We start from the raw sequence: 13928 nt of genomic DNA on the forward strand, positions 1-13928 counted from the left end.
GCCTCTACTTTATTCTACTCGTATTCATGTGCGCTTTTTGACTAACATGCAAACATTAGATTAACCCTAAACCTGTTTATCTACGTTGGTTGAATATTAATGCACAAGCAAAACTATTATTGGCGATCACTTGAATTATAATCATATTAACCCTAAACAAGATTATTAATTATCTTATTAAGCGTGATTACAAGCACAAATTCCCTTTAAACATACATAAAAGGCGTGATCAAGCAACAACAAATAAATAAGCATCAAGCAACATGATAATAATCATAATAATCATAACAATTATAATCATAATAACAATTATAATTAAAATAATCATGTTAAAGCATAATAATAGCAAGATCCTAGGCATGATACTAACAAGATTAATAACAAATCCTAGCATGTCACTAACATTAAAAATCAAAGCTTTAGCCCTAACATGATACTAACATGATATTAGAAAAGAGTAAAAGGCACCCTAAACATGATACTAGAAAGCAATAGAAACATCCTAACATGATGCTAGGAATAAATAACAAACATGCTTTCCACAAGAATAGAGCAATAAGATTACATACTTTGATGCCTCGTACCTCTTTCTAATAACAAAATACACGCGTTAGTAACTTCAAGGAAAATATGAAATCTAACAAACAAATTAAATAATTGAAATAGAGATTGGGACCAAACCCTCAGAAATTATAACCTTTCACGTCTAGGGCGAAGGCAACTCCGAACTTGGCTAGGTGTTTCTAGATCTTGTGTATGCGGAATCTTGTGTTTGTGAAAAGCTAGAGAGATGAGAGCTTAGAGAGAATTTAGAGAATAGATTAATTGTAGATTATAGATGAGAGTTGATAAAAAACGGAGGTTTAGGACCCTATTTATAAGAAAACAGTCCGGAAATAGGTAGAATTTGATAAGGAATAAAACTCCACACTGTCGCCGCAAAACCAAACCTGTCGCTTGGCGACAAGGCTTGTCGCGTAGCGACAGGCCTGTCGTTTGGCGACAGCCTGGATTCCTACGCGCTTTCAAACACGGAGTCCACTTATCAATCAAAATTGACTTTTAAAGTCCGTATGAAAACTGAAATCGTATTTATAAAATAATATTTTATTCCAAGTAAAACTTATCAAAATATAATTATTAATTCTAATTCTATTAGAACTTAAGAGAACCTTCTAGAGAATTCTAGAAGACTATAATTAATTCTAATAACTTTAGGAATAATAATTAACATTGGGCCCTCCCCTAGATCATTTGGCCGCATGTAAAGATCAAACCGGGCCCAGTTTAGTATTTTGGCCATAACTTCCTCATTATTCATCGGAATTGGGCTTATAATATATCATTGGAAAGCTCTTTGTAAGCCTCATCCAACTACACTATTACTGGACCCTTGTCATGGACCAAACTAAACTGGATTGGCTATTTTCATAAAATAGAGTTGTTTTTCAAAAACAGAAAGAGAGAATTTTTAATAAAAACTAACCGCAACACCTGACCTTTCACACTTTCACTTTATTCGATTATCATTCGACGCAAAAGGTATTCATCACTGGGTTTGGTTTTGGGGAGACACAAATGGGTGTCTACAGTTAGTTTCTTGGGTGTGACCCGAAGGGTTCAGTCAAGATTAAGCTGTAATATTAATTATACATTAATATTACTGATCGGAAGCGGCCTCCACCTAGGCATTCCAATCACTTGAACTTACTGAATAAATAGCTTTTCAATAGCTCCGAACCCTCTATCGGAATAATACACTTGTTCTAAGGACACTATTCCTATCAATCTCCCACTTGTCCTTCCGGACAAGTGCGCTTTTAGTGTATAGCCTTTTTCCTCTGTCACTTAATGTCTCTTCATGAACTATAAGGTAAGATTATTCGTCATTCTTATTACGTCTAGAAGTGTTTCACGAAATCCGAGTCTGACTGTATAAGCAGATGATTTCTAAAATCCATCCGAGCACGGCCATACATTTTCACAGTCTCGCTCTTCAAGAGGCCTTGTAGACAACAAAGACATGTTCCCTATTATTAGTAGGGGGACATTCCCAGTCTTGTAATGTAAGCTTCCCTTACTAAGAGGACCTAGCCGTCCGAGTGTTGCCGTTATAATATCCATGTACGGCAGATATTTGACTAACATCAAAACGGACTAGTACTTAAACAAGAAAAACTCACAATACTCATGGTCGAGGAAAGAGGTTCCGATAGCTATAATGAGAAGTATACTTATGACGATTTTTAAATCTCTTAAAGTATTCTCTTAGGTCGATCCAATATGGTTCTAAACCAATACTTGTGTAAATGATTTATGACAATCATGTCCTTGTAGCACAAGAAACAGTGTTATAACTTAAACTACACACTAATCTCAAACGGTCATTAATTGTCCATCATTTAAATGACCTCGATTAGGGATAATTCTCGATTATAATATTTAATGTTCACTTAATAAGTGTTTCTTTATCCAAGACTGGTCTTGATACCCTATTTTGAATATTCTCATAATAAAATGGACTCAATATTTAATCCCAAACCACAATAAAATAGAAAACAGAGTGATAAAATTGCATGAAATTAAATTACTCCAAAGCCTGAATGGTTCATCTTAGTGTCTTACATTAAAATGTTTAAAATTAATTAAAACACTAAACAGGGAAATCAAAGCCAATCTCCAATGTGCCTGATTCCCATTGCCTTAACGTGCTTGTTGTGCTTCACTTGAGGCAGAGGTTTAGTAAGTGGATCGGCTACATTGTCATATGTTCCAACTTTACAAATTCTGATTTCACCCTCTGATTTCCATTCTCTTATCATGTGAAATCGCTGTTTGACATGTTTGACCTTCTAATGTTCCCTTGGCTCTCTAGCTTGAGCAATAGCTCTATTGTTGTCACAATAAAAGGCTATTGGACCCTTGATAGAGGGTACAACATCAAGTTCACCAACGAACTTACAAATCCAAACTGCCTCCTTAGCCGCTTCAGCAGCTTTCATGTATTCGACTTCAGTTATAGAATCTGCAATTGTGCTCTTCTTGGCACTCTTCCAACTAAACGCTCCTCCATTTAGACAGAATACATATCTAGACTTTGATTTGAAATCGTCTCTGTCTGTTTAGAAGCTTGCATCGGTATAACCTTCAACAACTAATTCTTCTGAGCCACCACTAGTGGAAAAATAGCTATCCGTAACAGGCAAAAACAGTCTATTCGTAACGGGCAACGGGCGCTGCCTGTTACGAATAACATAGCCTATCTGTTACAAATAACCCGTTATTTGTAACGGACAGTTTGACTGCTCGTTACGAATAACCCGTTATTTGTAAACGACATTTAAACCGCCCGTTACAAATAAAAGGTTATTTGTAATAGGTTTTTGGTTTGCCCGTTACAAATACACCTGAAGCCAAATTAAAAAAAAATGATGGAGCAGGTGATACCTGCTAGTCACCTGACAATCTGCTATGATGCCAAATTTTAATTATTATTATCAAAATTTAATAATAATAAATGTAAAATTTAATTAATTATAAAATCAAAGATATAACTTTCACAAATGTCCAAATTGACTTTACAACTCCCTAACATGAGTCAAAAGCTACTACATAAATAATACTCCATAATACAACATGAAAACTTAAAATGAGTTTTCTATTCCATAGTCTTCAAACTCGTGAAGGGGCGCCCATTGTATTTGATTTCTTTCATTTTATACGAATCATATATCCAACCAATCCCCGAAAACTGCAAGATGAGAAAACCTAGATCAATGTTGAGAAGATCAAAATCAATGCAAAAATAATATAACATAGGACTAAAAAAGGAGGGGTACCCTGCCTTGAGAGTTAATTTCTCGAGAGCAGGAGATGCCTCAATAAAGCTAATCCATCCAACGAGGCTCCCATCATTGATTGCTTTAATATGGAGTTCTAAATGCTCCATATTAAAACTAATCCAACATAACAACCAATGTAACTCTCACCAAGTAAAGACAACCACATTAAAAAGGAAATCAATCATGAACAAATAAGAAGACATACTACTGAGCGCCTTTCCGGAACTAATCCTGATAATCCATTTTCGATATCTCCTCGGCTACCACGGAAAGAAAAACTCATGTTTCCAAGAGTGGCAAATAGCTTATTTGCCTAGCACTTAGCAATGCCTGCAAAGCGCCGAGAACGACAAACTATGTGAGCAGTATAAGTTTTCATGTTCAGAGCTTGCATAGTTGCATATGAAATAGTAACCAGCAGCAACACATAGATCAGTGATAAGCAATGTGAGCCAACTACTAAACCACACACAAATTGAGTTCACATATATAACCTCATTGCCCTCAAATACATAGCCTTTTTGTCTGTTACTAAACACACAAAAAACTTCCCTTTCCTTCTAGAATAACATCAAGGTCAATTAAAGAAAAAATAATAATTAGGCATTCAGGCACTTAAAATTTACTTATATTGCAAACCACAAAGTGACAAAGCTCATAACTTTTGCTATAGATTTATATAAAACTTAAATTTTGTATAATTGGGAAGAATAGGACCATCTCCAAACATACAAATTAAGCATGCGACAAGCTTAACCTAATCAAATATACTTTTAATTTCATTATATGGGTAATGCTGATTCTTTAATGTAATCATCGATAATGCAGCATTAATCAGCTACTTTTGTCATATGATTACAAAAAATAATTGCACCATTATAACCCATCAAGATATAATCAAACTTTAATTGAACAATTTCAATTGCAGATATTAATAACAGAGGAATACCCAAAAAAATATGCCCAATTTCACAAATTTGAGGATTGGCAAATAAACGAGAGAAATACCAAATTTCAAACAGTTTGCCGGTAAATTCAAAAACCCACCATTAAAGTTGCAAACTTTGAACAAAAACATGAATAATTAAACAGGAAAATTTACTTACAGTGGTAAAATTGGAGAATAAAGTTGCAATTTTTCAAGCGTATTGATTTATTGAAGCTAGCAAGATGAAGAGAGTGATGAAGTACAAGATCCCAACAACAACCCAATTTTTGGAGTGAACTTTTTTCTAGAAAAAAGTATATTCATATTTTTATTTAGAAAGCTCCAGAAATTGACATCTGGAAGTCACATATTCATATTTCATTTTGATTTATTACTTTCTTTTCAATTTTAATTTTACCCAAATATCATAATCCATGACACTTGAAACCAAATTTAAAAGCCAAAATAATACAATAAAAAGTTATAAACAGATCCCATCATCAATTTATATTCGAATAATTTTCTAATCATACAAGCATAGATCGAATAAAGGCATATTCAGATCGAATAATTTCAATATATACAGGCTTAAATTGATTCGAAACAAGTCTACTAATTCCAAAACCCCAATTCTTTCAATAAGACTGCTAATGATAGAATAAAGGAGCTGTCTAAATTACATTTACAAAAATCAAGCATAATTCAAGACAAACACCCTATAAAATCAAAACAAAAAAGAAAAGAATACCTTCCGGTTTGCTCAAGCATATCAAGCATGTTAGTCTAGAAAACATAGCCAACAGCTTCAACATTAACACCAGTACCACTCTGCGGCATAGCGAAAACATCAACAACCCTAACAGTATACTCATCCGCAAGTTCACCCGACATCAATCCCATAACTTCCATAGGAACACCAGCTCTACCTTCATGTCCAATTCAAAATTTAAAAATCCAATTCATAAAATCCCAAATTAAAATTAGGGTTTATAAAATCACTAGGACTTGTTCGGAGGTGTCGAAATACGGTATTGAAACGTACGGTAGGAAAATCAGAACAATACGGTTTGAAATATGAAAATGAAATTGATGGGAAATCAGAAAATTACCTGCGGCGAAGGTAGGGATCCCTAACGAATCTCTCTTGATAACTTCGTGGAGTTCGGCGTAGAAGACCCCAGAACCGCCGCTGCTTTATATTCTATTCTATAAACGTACACAGGAGAGTGTCGATTTGGCTTCAAAACTTAGGGGTTAGCAGAAGGAGAGAGAAGATGGAGGTAAGGAGAGTGAAGTGAGACCAAATTTGCCATTGAAGGAAGCAGATCTATGAGGAGAGAGAGAGAGAGAGAGAGAGAGAGAGAGGGAGAGGGAGAGAGAGACAGAGAGAGAAAGGAGAGAAAGTAGGACTGACAGGTGCGAGGAGGTGAAAAAGGACGTTAGGGTTTTTTAACAAGTAACTTATTTGTATCGGGTAAATGGTGCCTCTTACAAACAACAAATTATTTGTGTTGGGCAACTGGTGTCCGTTACAAATAATGCACTTTTTTTGTAACGGGTATTATTTTGCCCGTTATGAATACTATTTTCCGTACCACTATGCAGCTTTATTGTAACTGACTATTATTTTGCCCGTTACAAATAGGTATTTTGTAACTGGCAAACTACTGCCTGTTACAAATAAGGTGTTACAAATGAGATTTTTTCCACTAGTGACCATATACCAGGAATTTATCCTTGTTCCTTTTCAGGTACCTTAGGATATTCTTGACCACGGTCCAATGCGCCTCTCCTGGGTCTGATTGGTATCGGTTCGTAGTACTCAAGGCATACAATACATCTGGCCTTATATATATCATGGCATATATGATCGATCCAATTAGCGAAGCATATGGAATCTCATTCATCCTTTCTCGCTCATCAGGTGTCTTCGGACACTGCTTCTTGCTCAAGGTTATGCCATGTGACATGGGCAAGTGACCTCTCTTGGCCTCTTTCATCATGAATCATGCCAGTACCTGTAGACACCCATATGTGTCTCCCCAAAACCAAATCTAGTGATGAATACCTTTTGCGTCGAATGATAATCGAATGAGGTGAAAGTGTGAAAGGTCAAGTGTTGCGCTTGGTTTTTATTTAAAATTCTTTCTGTTTTCGAAAACAACTCTATTTTATGAAAACAGCCAATCCAGTTTAGTTTGGTCCACGACAAGGGTCCAATAATAGTGTATTTGGATGGGGCTTGCAAAGAGCTTTCCAATGATATATTATAATCCCAATTCCGATGAGTAATGAGGAAGTTATGGCAAAAATACTAAACTGGGTCCGGTTTGATCTTTACATGCGGCCCAATGATCTAGGGGAGGGCCCAATGTTAATTTTTATTCCTAAAGTTATTAGAATTAATTATAGTCTTCTAGAATTCTCTAGAGGGTTCTCTTTAGTCCTAATAGAATTAGAATTAATAATTAGATTTTGATAAGTTTTATTTGGAATAAAATATTATTTTATGAAAAATACGATTTCAGTTTTCATAATGACTTTATAAATCGAATTTGATTCATATGTGGACTCCGTGTTTGAAAGCGCGTAGGAATCCAGGCTGTCGCCAAACGACAGGCCTGTCGCCACGCGACAAGCCTTGTCGCCACGCGACAGACCCTGTCGCCTGGCGACAAGGTTGGTTTTGCAGCGACAGAGTGGAGTTTTATTCCTTATCAAATTTTACCTATTTCCGGACTGTTTTCTTATAAATAGGGTCCTGAACCTCTGTTTTCAACGATCAACAATCAACAATCATCATCTCTCTCTCTCTAAAGCTAGAAGCTTTCTCTCTCTATTCTTTTTCTAAACCTTCCCTCTTACAAAATTCCGCATTCACGAGATCTAGAAACACCTAGCCGAGTTCGAAGTTGCCTTCGCCCTAGACGTGAAAGGTTATAATTTCTGAGGGTTTGGTCCCAAATCTCTCTTTCAATTATTTAATTTAATTGTTTGATTTTATTATTTTCCTTGAAGTTACTAACGCGTGTATTTTGTTATTAGAAAGAGGCACGAGGCATCAAAGTATGTAATCTTATTGCTCTATTCTTGTAGAAAGCATGTTTAAATTTGTTTAATTCCTAGTATCATGTTAGGATGTCTTTATTTCTTTCTAGTATCATGTTTAGGGTGCCTTTTGCTCTCTTCTAATATCATGTTAGTATCATGTTAGGGCTAAAGCTGTTATTTTTATTGCTTAGCGACATGCTAGGGTTTGTTATTAATCTTGTTAGTATCATGCCTAGGATCTTGCTATTATATTTATGCTTTATTATTAACATGATTATAATTGTTATGATTATGATTATAATTATGATGATTGTTATTATGTTGCTTGGTATTTATTATTATTGTTATTGCTTGATCACGCCTTTTATGCATGTTTAAAGGGAATTTGTACTTGTAATCACGCTTAATAAGATAATTAATAATCTTGTTTAGGGCTAATATGATTATAATTCAAGTGATCGCCAATAGTTTCTTTGTGCATTAAATTCAACCAACATAGATAAACAGGTTTAGGGTTAATCTGTTGATTGCATGTTAGTCAGAAAGCGCACATGAATACGAGAAGAATGAAGTAGAGGCCTATTTTTAGGGCAGGTTCAATCTCTTTTAGGTTGGATTTGTACCTTCATCCCCGAACCCTATTTGGTTCAAGACCTTTTGGAGTTGACGATCTCATGGATCGTTAAGGGGTGTAATCTTCACCTTGTGAATGGTTTACAAGTTCCTAAACTTGTTGGCGACTCTTTTGATCTAGCTTCCTTCCCTTTGGACGCCACCATGCTTAAGTGTATGATCACAGTGGGGCTCAAGCTTGGGGTTAATGGCTTGAAATATTCCCTACAGTACCTTATCAATATAAGTACTCTAGCTCAATCCAGTCATCCTTTTAGATCTATCTCTATAGATCTTGATGCCTAATATGTATTGAGCCTCTCCCAATTCTTTCATTGAAAAACATTTTCCAAGCCAGGCCTTTACGAACTCTAACATCGGAATGTTGTTTCCAATGAGCAATATGTCATCGACATATAAGACTAGGAAGGCGATGTCACTCCCACTAACCTTCTTGTAAGCACAAGAGTCATCTAGATTCTTGATAAAACCAAACTTACTAATGGCTTCATTGAATCGCAGATTTTAACTTCTGCTAGCTTGCTTTAGCCCATAGATGGACTATTTAAGCTTACACACTTTCCCAGCATTGTTTTGGTCGACAAAACCTTCATGTATTGTCATATACACAGTTTCTTCCAAAATTCCATTGAGGAAGGCGGTTTTGACATCCATCTGCCATATTTCATAGTTGTAATATGCAGCAATCGCTAGGAGGATCCGAACTGATTTAAGCATTGCGACCGGAGAAAAGGTTTCATCGTAATTAATACCATGAATTTACCTGTATCCTTTTGCTACCAATCTATCTTTGTAAAAGAATACATTTCCATCTTTGTCGGTTTTCAATTTGAAAATTCACTTACATCCGATAGGTGTGTAACCCTCGGGTAAGTCAACCAAGTCCCAGACTTGATTTTCAAACATGGAATCCATTTCAGATCTCATGGCCTCTTGCCGTTTAGCAGAGTCGGTGCTCGCCATCACTTGCTTGTAGGTTGCCGGTTCGTCTCCATCCATTACCAGGATGTCTTGATTCTCAGTTAATATAATACCAAGGTACCTATCAGGTTGAGACCTCGGCCTCTACGACCTACGCAGGGTAACGGACTGAGCATTTGCATTGTTAGTTTGACTTTGCACATTTTGACCAGCATCAACAGATGTTGTTTGAGCACTTTGACTGTCAATCTGATTTTGTTGCTCGTCCTCTCGAACTTCATCGAGTTCGATTTTCCTCCCACTTGTCATTTTGGAAAGGTGTTCCTTCTCCAAAAAGACACCATCGCGAGCAACAAACACCTTGTTCTCGGATTTATTTTAAAAGTAATACCCTTTGGTTTCTTTTGGGTAGCCCACAAAGAAAACCTTGTTAGATTTGGGGTGAAGTTTGTCAGAAATTAATTTCTTGACATATGCTTCGCATCCCCATATCTTTAGAAAAGACAACCTAGGAGGTTTCTTCGTCCATAGCTCGTATGGAGTTTTTTTTACAGCTTTTGATGGAGCAAGGTTCGGTGTCACTGCCGCATTTAGAAGTGCGTGTCCCTAAAAAGAGATCGAAAGATCACTAAGACCCATTGTTGATCGTACCATGACCAACAAGGTTCGATTTCTTCTTTCGGATACTCCGTTCAATTATGGAGTTCCTGGAGGTGTCAATTCTGAAAGTATACCCTTTTCTTTCAGATGGTCATCGAATTCTTGGCTCAAGTATTCACCACCTCGATCCAATCGAAGGGCTTTGATTTTCTTGCTAAGCTGATTTTCAACTTCACTCTGAAATTCTTTGAACTTTACAAATGATTCAGATTCATGCGACATAAGGTAGACATATCCATATCTACTATAGTCGTTTGTGAAGGTGATAAAGTATCGATGGCCGTTTCTTGTGGTGGAGCTCATTGGTCCATATACGTCGGTGTGTATTAGGCCCAACAAGTCACCTGCCCTTTCTCCCAATTTAGAGAATGGTTGCTTAATCATCTTGCCTAATAAACATCCTTCGCAATTCTCAAATGATTGTAAATCGAATGAGTCAAGAACACCTTCACGTACTAGTTTCTTGATGCGTTTGATGTTAATGTGACCAAGACGATAATGCCACAAGTACGTTTGACTTTCAATGGTCTTAGCTTTCTTGGCGGTATTATTAACATTATAAACTTGTTTGTCTAATGAAAGCACACATTTTAGATAAACATGTCATACCATAAACATATTAACAAGACCTTTAAAACAATAGTCTCGTGATCAAAACAAAACATAACGTCCAACGTCAAAAGATCAATGTATAGATGATAACAAAAACTTAAACAAGTTCTATGTTAAGACAAACTATGTGATTACAAGCCTTCCAGAAAGATTAACTTCTTCTTCTGCTTGTATATCCACATCCACTAAGTAAGCCCTTCTCACTTGGTTCCTAAAATAGGAGCATATAATGAGTCATTAATGGTATCTAATACCTTATGAATTGCTGATATTCAAGTGCAGTTTATAAAGAAGATACCTGAGGTGGAGATTTCTCTTCCCTTTGCCTCATCTTCCAAGTACATGTTGCATTCTCTCTTGTAGTGGCCCCGCCTACTACAGTAGAAGTATAGCATCCTTGCCTTGTTCTTGAACTCCTTCTTCTTTGCCTTTAGGGCAAGCTTGAGTCTATCACTTCCGCAAGAGTCGGTCATTTGAAGCTCATTGACAACCTCCATCAAAGTGAGTTTGTCACATTGGTAGTTAACCGCATCTTCAATGCGATAAAGCCCGAGTGGAGAGAACTCTGTTGGGGTTTGGTGAGTCCGACTCACCGCGGAAACAAACCCAAAACCAAGACCGCACTCGCAATAAATAAAACCATAAACATAATTAAATCAATCACAAGATTAAGATAAGCTAATTACCCTTGACGCGTGCTTCGCTCCAAATGAGCTCTTACTTGAAAGCTTCAAGTCCCGCTCGCACGGAGACCTCCAACGAAGTCCACCCGCACCAACAAAACCGACTAGGTCCAATGTCTTGGAGTTAGCAAGACCCGACCAATAAAACCCGAGTAATAATATTGAGTTCAAAGGTTTTCACTAATTGTGATGCCTTTTCCAACTCTTACTCAAGCATCTTTCCCAATGCCCATACTTGGGTATTTATAGGAAATGATGGGAGTATCATTTACTCTCCCATCAATGTGGGATAGTATGATTTTTCCATTTTATTTTAAAGCTAAAATAAAATCAATAATCAAGCTAGTAATAAATCAACAAGTGGCAAGCTCATGTGAGTGGTTAGGTGAGGACCATTTGGAGAAGGGGGGGACCAAACTTGCTCCCCACTCCCTCTCCCATAACCGGCCACCTCACTCCCCACACACTCAAGGACCACAAGCCACATGGCACCCACCCTTGGGCACCAAGGCAGCCAAGGTGGGCTGCCATGTGCTGCTGTCCGTGGCAGCCACGCCCAGCAAGCCCAGCACTTGCATGCGGGCTGCTGCTGCTGCTGGCCAGCACGCCCAGCATGCTTGTGCGGGCTGCTGCTGCTGGCCTTGTGCCTTGGCCAGCGCTGCTAGGCAGCAAGCAATGGCCTAGCCATGCTGCTGCTAGCTGTTGCGGGCTGGCGCGCCTAGCGTGCTAGCTCCAGCAGCTTGTTGCGGCATGGCTTGCTAGCCATTGCGCGCACAAGGCTGCGCCTAGCATGCTAGCACGCACTAGGCAGCGCCTAGCCTTGCGATGCTAGCATGAGTGCGCTAGCACGCACCAGCCAGCCTAGGCTCGTCTTGGTGCGCATGCTAGCCACCATGCTAGGCCATACGCCCTTAGCACTCGGTTTGCTAGGGCATTCCGATGCTAGGGGTATTTTGGTCTTTTGTTGATTTATTACTATTTCTCGTCTCGTCTTTCACTATTTTTCGACTCGACTTCCGACGCTCGGTTTCGACGCTCTAAGCTCGAATTTCCGACGTCTAAATAAATATTACTCGGTCGACTCATTAATTCCTTCCGAATTAATTCGTCGTTTCGGTTTGTTGAATGCTTGGGTGTGACCCGAAGGGTTCAGTCAAGATTAAGCTGTAACATTAATTATCCATTAATATTACTAATCGGAAGCGGCCTCCACCCAGGCATTCCGATCACTTGACCTTACTGAATATATTAGCTTTCTAATAATTCTGAACCCGCTAACGGAATAGTACACTTGTTCGAAGGACACCATTCCTTTCAAACTCAATAGCATGAGAGCAGCTGGCTCATCCTCCACTGGCTTGCCAATGAGCGCCAAGTGATTGAATAGCCTTGTCATTCGAAGCACATGGGCTCGAAGTGACATTCCGGGTCTTAGTTTAGCATTGTAGGCTTGTCCCCATACCTCTTGCCTCTCCTTGGCTAGGCACCCCTCTTGCGGTTGCTTGATCTTCATGTTGGAGAGTGACCTAGTGTCCCGGTCCGAGTATTCTGACACAGGATCGTGCGACGCGCTCTTGTCTATTGGCGATAATGGCGCAAGCCTAGAACGAGAGAGGTTCGTGAGCACACAGCAACACGGACCAAAGGTATCTCATGGAAGAACACGTTAACAACGGGTGCGGAGTCGGGACTTGTGACGGCCGATACTTCGAAGCGGGCATAAGCGGAACCGACGAGTTGAAGGCGTCTTTTGAGGGTCTCTTAGTTTGGTGGGGATGCTTTAAAACAAGGCAAGCACAATATCTATAAAGGCTTAAAACAACACACAAGTCTTAAAGCAATAGCAACGAGGTAGGGAGCTTTGATTCATTAACCATCACTCCCTAAAGAGCTTTATATTGAATACATGCAGAATTACAAGTGAACGCTACAATGACAGTAACACAATAATTCTACCTTAGAGCCTAGAAAGCAAAAAGAAAGACTTAAAAGACATGATATAAGGAAAATACAAGTAAAAGAAAAAAGAATACATAAGAAAAAAGGGTTGGATTCTAACATCCTCCCCCACTTAAGCCGTCGGCGTCCTCGTCGACTTACAAAACATACTCTAAAAGATTTAGGCAGTTTCAGTCTTCTGTTGCAGGGATGGCTCTTGTCCTTGTTCTGATGTTGGCGCGGTAGCTAACGTTGCGGTTGTTGTCTTCGGGATCTAGATGATAGGGTTTGAGACGACTAACGTGGAAGACGGGGTGAATCCGCATCCACGCAGGCGGTTCAACCTTGTACGCATTCCTCCCAATCCGTTTAGTGATGCGGATGGGGCCTTCGTATTTCCGAATCAGGCGATGATCTCTGCTTCTGAGAAATTCAGCTGTTCTGGTAAGACGTTCACCATCACCATGTCCCCAACTGCAAAATCCACCGGCCTTCTGTTTTGATCAGCCTATTTCTTCATTCGACGAGACGCTCGCTCCGGGTAGGCTTTAGCAGTGTCAGTGTTTTGCTTCCACTCTCTTGTAAAATCTGCCACTGTGTGCGGGAGGAGAGGTTGTTGACCCATGATCAGCTCAAAGGGGCTTTTGTTGGAGGAAGATC

The 13928-nt window shown here is 38.6% G+C and overlaps 1 long non-coding RNA gene across 2 annotated transcripts; it reads right to left on the reverse strand.

Annotated features, from left to right (window-relative positions):
- Positions 1–3482: 3482 nt before the first annotated feature.
- Positions 3483–6208, reverse strand: LOC145568804 (uncharacterized). Of its 2 annotated transcripts, none has more exons than XR_014095965.1 (4): positions 5880–6208; positions 5519–5696; positions 4048–4196; positions 3483–3751 (listed from the first exon to the last, which is right to left on the reverse strand). It is a non-coding gene; the product is annotated as an uncharacterized LOC145568804 (long non-coding RNA). The 2 variants fall into 2 exon arrangements; XR_014095964.1 differs by having other exon boundaries at positions 3484–3751; positions 4048–4172.
- Positions 6209–13928: the final 7720 nt, after the last annotated feature.

This window comes from Chenopodium album, chromosome 11 (assembly GCF_948465745.1).
Source record: "Chenopodium album chromosome 11, dcCheAlbu1.1, whole genome shotgun sequence".
Taxonomy (NCBI): domain Eukaryota; kingdom Viridiplantae; phylum Streptophyta; class Magnoliopsida; order Caryophyllales; family Amaranthaceae; genus Chenopodium; species Chenopodium album.